Below are 8,715 nucleotides of genomic sequence, written 5' to 3'. Positions count from 1 at the left end.
TGTTGACGTACAAAACATTATAAAAGAGGTCCATAATATTGTAAACTTTATGTTTACAAGAATAAGGACCAAATTTACTTCTCCAAGGTTTCACCATTACCTTAACATTGTAAGATAGATCATTTCTAACGTAAATTGTAACATTACAAGATTCGTAAATTGTAACATTACAAGATTATGGATTATAATGAACCTTAAAGTTGTAATCATAGTGTAAAAACTTGTAAATAGGAATCAAAATATTGTAATCTACGAGATTAAGGATCCATTTTACAAGTTTATAGAACATTTATGTCCAACCCATTGTAATACAGGTTCTCAGTGTTGTAAACCGTTGCGTTTACAAGAATATGAATCACGTTTACATTTCCAAGGTCCACCATTACCTTAACTTTGTAATAGAGATCCTTTTATTGTAATTTATGATATTACAAATTTATGGATACACGTTACAAGTTTATGGAACATGGAGGTCCAAAATATTGTAAAAGAGGTCCATAATACTGTAAACCCTTGTGTTTACAAGAATAAGGACCACATTTACAACGTTAAAGTCTACCCTTACCTTATCATTGTAAGAGGGATCATTTCAATTGTAAATCAGGATATTACAACACTATGGATAAGGAAGAACCTCAAACTTGTAATCATGGTGCAAAAAATCATAAATGAGAACCCAAATCTTGTAATGTGTGAGATTAAGGATCTACATTACGAGTTTATGAAAATCTTACATCCAAAGCAATGTAATATGAGTCCTTAATGTTATAAACCATTGCATTTACAAGAATAAGTACTAATTTTATATCTCCAAAGTCCACCATTACCTTAACCATGTAATAGAGATCCCTTCTATTGTAATTTATAATATTACAAGTTTATGAATACACTTTACAAGTTTATGGAATATCGAGGCCCAAAACATTGTAAAAGAGGTCCTTAATACTATAAGCCCTTGTGTTTACAAGAATAAGGACCACCTTTACTCTTCTCCAAAGTCTACCCTTACCTTATCATTGTAAGAGGGATCATTTCAATTGTAAATCAGGATATTACAATGCTATGGATAAGGAAGAACCTCAAACTTGTAATCATGGTGCAAAAAATCATAAATGAGAACCCAAATCTTGTAATGTACGAGATTAAGGATCTGCGTTACAATTTTATGGAAAGCTTACGTCCAAAGCAATGTAATATGAGTCCTTAATGTTATAAACCATTGCATTTACAAGAATAAGTACCAATTTTACATCTCCAAGGTCCACCATTACCTTAACCATGTAATAGAGATCCCTTCTATTGTAATTTATAATATTACAAGTTTATGAATACACTTTACAAGTTTATGGAATATCGAGGTCCCAAACATTGTAAAAGAGGTCCTTAATACTATAAACCCTTGTGTTTACAAGAATAAGAACCACCTTTACTTCTCCAAAGTCTACCCTTACCTTATCATTGTAAGAGGGATCATTTCAATTGTAAATCAGGATATTACAACGGTAGGGATAAGAAAAAACCTAAACTTGTAATCATGGTGCAAAAAATCATAAATGAGAACTCAAATCTTGTAATTACGAGATTAAGGATCTGCATTACCAGTTTATGGAGAGCTTAAGTCCAAAGCATTGTAATTCGAGTCCTTAATGTTATAAACCATTGCATTTACAAGAATAAGTACCAATTTTACATCTCTAAGGTCCAAAATTACCTTAACCATGTAATAGAGATCCTGTCTATTGTAATTTATGATATTACAAGTTTATGGATACACTTTATAAGTTTATGGAACATGGAGGACCCTTACAAGTTTTTGGTAACAATTTACAAGGTTTTGTTCCTGGATTACAACGTTAGGGTTCACCAAATCCATAATGTTGTAAATCATCATTTTACAAGGATATAGATCCACATTACAATGAATTGGTAGTGATGGACTTTTGGGATGTAAAATGGGTCCTCATTCTAGTAAACAATTGTTTACAAGATTAAGGACTAAGGGTACCTTAACGTCGTAAAGAGAATCCTTAAACTCGTAACTTACAAGTTTTTTGTAACAATTTGCATTTACATTTACATATCATTCTTGTAATTGCATTGAAAAATCACATATTATATTTACATTTTCAATTCATTATGCATAGATAATGGCAATTGCTCGACTGGAATGCAAATAGTACTACTTTATTTGTCAATTGCACAACTGGAATGCAAATGGCACTACCTTTTTGTCAATTGCATTGACAAATCACATATTGTATATACTTTCTCAAAATTGAAAAGACTGCCAATAACATGGCAATATGCATACACTAATATCAAAATACAACTTTATGGTACAATGCCCATTCACAATGCTAATGGGATGATTCTTTCAATTGGCACATAAACTATGATAATCACATCGCCTTGAATATTGGTAATACTCTAGAAGTAATTACTTAAAATGCAAAAAGTTGCCAAACATAATTGCAAAAGCCGCCTAAGTAGTTCGTAATTGAATTCAAAAATCAAATGTCAAAGTACCTATTGCATTTTCATTCTCAAAATGCAAAAGACTACCAATAGGATGACAATTTATGTACACAAATTACAAAAACTGCCTGATGAGTTGGTAATTGCATTCCAAAATCACATATCAAAATACTTTGAAGCTTTCTCCATCTTTGCATTTCATCGCATCTCTAAATATTGCCTTTTATTTTTGGTTGAGATCAAGAAAGCCTGAAAAATGCGGTGGGATAAAAACAACTAACGAGTGTAGAAGGAAAAGAAAAAAATAGAAAGAAAAAAAAACACTAGGAAGGAATCAAGCGAAAGCCGAAAACACAAGCCCAGCAACATGTTCCCCACCCCAGCTCAACTTTTGCAGCTCCACCGTCCTCAAATCAATCCTTGCCGCTACATGAGCACCATGATTCAGATGTCCGGGAATCCAAAGCCAATCAACTTCATCGAACCCAGCTTCTAATTTCATGATTTCATTTATCAGAGGGAGCAAGTTTCAATCCCTGTTTTACACACCACAATCCATAACAGTACATAACTCATTAATTTCTCAAATCTCAATTTCAATTCCAATATGTAATTTGCTAATAAAATTAGAAAATTGATTATAAAAATTACCAGTAGAAGATTGAGCGCTAGTATTGATTTCATGGAATGGACCCATATTTGATTCTAACTCAGAGAGGAGGCACCAAAGGTTACGAAGTCAAAGAAATTATGCCATTCTTTTTCCATTTCCCCTAAACTCAGTTGAATCTAACTCACTAATTCGTGTTGCTTCTTTGGTTGAACAACTAGAGTCTAGTGTCCATCACCAAGCTTCATTATTGAAAAGCAGCAGGTGTAATAAACCGTTTTGGGAGGTGAACCAGAGAAGAAGGCAGCCCTCGTTACGAAAGGAAGCTGGATAGCTCAGATCCAAATTGGTGATGATGTATCCCTTCGGGTCCGGCTTAGTTCAATTCATGGAGGAAAGGAAATTGATCAGTTTAGTGACTGATTTGAGCGGTACTGTTCGAGTGAAGAAGAAGAAAGGAGACTGTCGGTTTGGGGGTGGCATGTTTGAACCAAGAAACTCAACATGAAAGAGAGAGGAGCAGCAGCGAAATCAGAGAGAGAAGCTTCACATTTCAGTTTTCTTTGTTTTTTTAATATTTAACCTACAACCAGTTAAACAAGTCACCAACAATCAAAGGTGTGGATTAACCCACATCCACTAGCTGCTTATCCAATGGTAAATATTATTGGTGCATCCATGCACCTTGCGCATGGTAGAATTTTCCAAATTGGAGATCTTAAATACTACGATGGAGACCTGAAATTCTCTCGAACTCCAAACCCTCTATCATTCTTTCTCATCTAGAAATCCTCTTGGTTCCCAAACCCTCTCACGACTGCAATCTCAAGGTAACCCTAACTCTCTCTATCGCTCTTTCATTTTCCAGATTTATCAAAACGTTCTTTTAATTTTGCTTTGCGGAACCTCACGGCTGCACTCTCAAGTTGGTTTTACTAAATTTTATGGAACCTCAGTTTCAAATTCTTTCAGAAGTTTAATTTATATTTAGATTTTTTATTATTATTTCAATTTTGCAGAGTCTAATGGTGCTTTGGTTTGTTTTTAGAAGAGGTGCCATGTGATTGGTTGAAGTTGTAGAAAAAGCTGGGTGAGAGGACGGTGGGAGAGAGGTAAAAGTCAGCTCTTTTTTGTTTCTTCCATTGAAATTTGGCAGAGATTGGGAATCAGATAGATGGAAGCGTTCTCAGAGTTGCTGAAGGAACCAGGTTTATCTCTTTTTCTTTTTTTCTTGGTTTGTCTCAATCCTAAAACCCTAACTTTAACATGAACAGACATTCTAACCCAGTTCAATTAGAGAACGGATCTCTTTCAAATATTCTAATCCTGAAGGAACAAGGTTTATATTTTATATTTTATTTTCTGTTAGTCTTTATTTATTCCTTTATTGAATCGGATTTCACTACAAAACAGAATGCTTTTAGCGAGAGCATTTTTTCATAGCAAAAAGCCTTTTGCCGTCGGAAATACCCTTTTTCGACGGCAAAACTTCGTCGAAAGTCGTCGCTAAAACGCTGGTTACAAATACTTCTTTCCCGACCATTCCGTCGGAAATAATGTATTTCCGACACCCATAGTTCGTTGATATTGCTTATATTTCTATCGGAAATAAATTTTCTAAACAATCATACAAATTCACTTCCAACCATAAATGCGGTCGCAAATACTTGCGCACCTGTCGGAAATAATTTTTGATCGAGATCTTTTGTTTTTGCCATGCTATTTTTTCGACCAATGACTATTTGTTGAAAATAGTATTTCCGACCCTCAATTACTATTTGTGATAAATATAATACAAATTTATAAATAAACCCAATCCTAGACATGTATTTATAAAAAACCCAAACACTATTTAAACATAGAAACACACCCAAAATCAACCCCAAAATCAACAATTGTATATTTTTTGGGTGTGTTTATAAATGGGTTTTGAGTGTGTGTAATGATGGGTTTTGGGTGTGTTTATAAAATGTTTTGGGTGTTGGGTTTTTTTATAATTTCAGCCCTCATTTTGGGTGTTTTAGTAAAACTCCCTAAATATAATTCATTGGAATTGTGGTTTCTCGACATGGAAGTTTGTCGAAAATATTTTTCCAACTACATTTATTTGCATTAAACGTACAAAAATTTGGTCCAAAACTATGAATAACATTTCAATTGAGAAATTGTTGTTCGAAAAATAGTATATATTATCATTAACAAAAGACAAATGTAATAAATTACAAATATTCATTACAATCCTAAGCTATGTCCTATATCACTAGTCCCAAAGCCTACTTCCAATCAAACATTAAAGAGTTCGAAAGCATGCTTTATAGCTTCGTTGGAATCATCACTAACGATGGGCTGCTTCTGCTTCCCATTAACAATAACATTGTTAATCCTACAAAAACAAGAACAGAGCTAGTTTTGTTACCAAAACAAACTTTTAGTCAATGTGTTAAATCAAATATATCAAGAAAGAAAACAATACATGACAGAGTAATGAAATAACAAAAAAATAGATACAAACTCAAGGCTACTAAAACCTGAGAGTAAATATTTCTAGAGCGGTACCGTCTATATATATTCATTGTTCTCCCCAACCACATATTAAATTCGAGCAGAGAGAAACTAATATAACAGATTTCTGTTAATCAGATCAATGTAAACAATCTCAGTGGACAAGGTTTTGTAGAAACCAGACCCAAAAAAAGAATTAGATGGACGGAAGCAATGCCAAGACAAGGTTCTCAAGAAATCATTCACGACATCCTGCTGTTGCCCATCAAATCTCTACTCACATGCACTGCAGTGTGCAAGTCATGGAGGTCTCTGATCCAAAGCTTTGCCTTCATCCGCTACCACCTCAGCCGCGCAACCATCCAAATCAACAGCCAAAATAAAGACGACGCTGTGCTCGGCCTCACAGACATTCTTCCAAAGAAGGAAGATAGAAAAAAAATCTTACTCCTTGCATTGGGATAGCGGCCCTTCATTCAGGGAGTACTACAAACTTACAGATCCGCCGTTGGTAACTTGCAATGAAATTGGAGGATCAGCCAAGGTGATCAGAACTTGTAACAGGCTGGTATGCCTCCAGAATGTTAAGCATGCCGCATTAATTTGGAACCCTTGTATTAGAAAGTGTGTGTTTTTGCCTCCGCCTAGTGTTACCTTAACGGGGTTTAGAGTGATTCCAGGACAGCCTAGCCCAAGGCTTGGGGGAGGGGGAAGAAAAAGTTGTTCCAATGACAGCCCAGCCCGGGAGGTGTGGGACCCACCAACTCCTGGGCCGCCCAAAGACTTCACTGAGGTCCAAAACGAGGGTCACGCGCGCTATAGACTGCTCTGATGCACTCTGATTTGCTACAGACCCCACCGATTTGGTTTTTTCCCCCTGTTGCGTGGCGCCGTCTGGGCTCTCCGATCGATTTTTCCCTCCAATCCAACGGCAACTAATTTTTTTGCAATAAAATACTGAAAACATTCAAATTTTTTTAAAAAAATACCCAAAAATTAATGAATTTTTTTCTATAAATACCAGCCATTTTTTTTAATTTATTTGAAATTTGAAATTAAAAATTTTATCCGATTATGAGATAGGAATAGTATTGACACGTAGAAACCCGAAAATCTTATCCGAAAATATTATTCAAATTAATTATTGTGGTAAAAAAAGTTGTGAAGAAAATAAAAAAATGAATAGTAATTGCCCTTTGCCATGACAACGGGTGAAAACGGAAAATACTATTTGCAAGGGCAACTACTATTCACGTGAATAGTGGCTATCCTAGCTCCCCTTTTGCCATAACTAAGAGCATTGGCAGCAAGGGGCCCAAGGAGGGTTGGGAGGGCAAACCCAAATGTGGTTTCCAAGAACAAGTAGCTGCGGCAGCGGGGCCCACAAACTGGCCGCGCTATCGTGTCTGATTGAGGTCGACGCCACGATGACGTCGGGCTTAAATTTTTTAAAGTGGCTCGTGCAATACACGCGCAGTTTAAAAATTTGACGCTACGCTATCGCCAACGGCATGATTCCACGTGTCACCGGGCCATCCGATTTGCTTTTAAACGTATCCAACGGCAGCCATTTTTCGCGAATAAAAATATAAAAGCAACCCTAACGGCTCTATGCCACATGGAAGCTCTTGGGCTCTCCAATTTGTTTTTTCCAAAGAATCCAACGCAGACAATTTTGGCCCAATAAAAATGAAAAAATCGGAAAAATTTAAAATATGAAAAAAAAAATATTGATTTTTTTTTTCTATAAATACCAACAAATACTCTTCACTTTTAAAACCAACTCCTCATACATTTTCTTCTCATTCTACTATTTTTCACTTTCAAGTTGTTTTTTTCTCTATCATATTATGGGTTCTTCTAGTGAAACCGGAGGAGGGGCATGGAGCATGACGGAAGATATTAGATTGTGTGAGACTTGGCTCCAAGTTAGTCATTGTCCCGTAACGGGCAATGAGATCAAATTCTGTCATATGTGGAAAAAAATTCATCAGGAATTTTGTGAAAGGGTAATTGGTTCGACCCGTACGGATCAGGCATTATCTAGTAGGTGGAAAATTCTTAATAAAGAGCTGGGAAAATGGAGAGATGTCTTGACAAAAGCGATGAACAACCATAGAAGCGGGCAAAACCTTAGCAGTGAGGTAAATTATTTGTAATTTTTGTTTTATTAATTTCTATGTCATATTAAATTTTATTTAAATGTTTCTTGCAATTTATAAATTATGTTAATATTTCTTGTATTTCCAATATTAATATGAATGTTTCTTGCAATATTTATATTTTGTTTTGCATTTAGTTTCTTGTATTTCCTTTTATTTTTTGTTTTATACTTGTTGCATTGCCAATATTTTTTAAAGTTTCTTGTGTTTCCATTATTTTTTTTTTATACTTGTTGCATTGCCAATATTTTTTGAAGTTTCCATTAATTTTTTTTTTATACTTGTTGCATTGCCAATATTTTTAAAATTTTCTTGTGTTTCCATTATTTTTTTTTTATACTTGTTGCATTGCCAATATTTTTTAAAGTTTCTTGCCTTTCCTTTTTTTTTTTTTTTGTATAGATTATGCAAGCACAAATGTTTTTTGGTGCTACTGGGCAAGGGAAAAAAAGTTTCAACCATACCCTATGTTGGGAGGTGGTGAAGAATTGTAAGAGATTCCAAATTATTCTAACGGGTCCAACGATAGTGTTGAACGAGATGCCACTCCATGAGACACCGACATCGGATTCACCTATGGATTCCCCGATGAGTCAAGACTCACCTATCGAAAAAGAGCCGAGGCCTATTGGGAGGAAGGCGGCGAAGGCGAAGAGAGGGAGTAATTCTACCAAGAATACATCTAAATATTTGGAGGAGCTTTCAAAGATGCAAGCCAAGAGAATTGAAATGGATATGAAACAACTAGAGCACGATAGGGCAATGGAAGTAGAATATGCAAAAGAAAGGGAGTATGTACGCCAAGGAAAGATTGAAAAAAATGATCGGGAAACTATGGCTGTGGATACAACCCATATGTCCCCCGAAACAAAACAATTTTGGAAGTTAGAACGAAGGAATGTTATGAGACGAAGACTTTTTCGTGACGATGGACCTAGCAACACGGATTGGTTAAAACCATTAAGT

The 8,715-nt window shown here is 35.3% G+C and overlaps 1 long non-coding RNA gene across 1 annotated transcript; it reads right to left on the bottom strand.

Moving 5' to 3' along the window:
- Window positions 1-2,466: 2,466 nt before the first annotated feature.
- On the bottom strand, window positions 2,467-3,259 carry LOC148916594 (uncharacterized). Its single transcript, XR_016127389.1, has 2 exons — window positions 3,127-3,259; window positions 2,467-3,011 (listed from the first exon to the last, which is right to left on the bottom strand). It is a non-coding gene; the product is annotated as an uncharacterized LOC148916594 (long non-coding RNA).
- Between the last annotated feature and the right edge of the window lie 5,456 nt (window positions 3,260-8,715).

Source organism: Prunus mume, linkage group LG5, assembly GCF_029339155.1.
Source record: "Prunus mume cultivar Tortuosa linkage group LG5, ASM2933915v1, whole genome shotgun sequence".
In the NCBI taxonomy this organism is placed as follows: Eukaryota; Viridiplantae; Streptophyta; class Magnoliopsida; order Rosales; family Rosaceae; genus Prunus; species Prunus mume.
The sequence above is the reverse complement of the archived record's forward strand: the minus strand, read 5'-3'. Positions and strand labels throughout refer to the sequence as shown.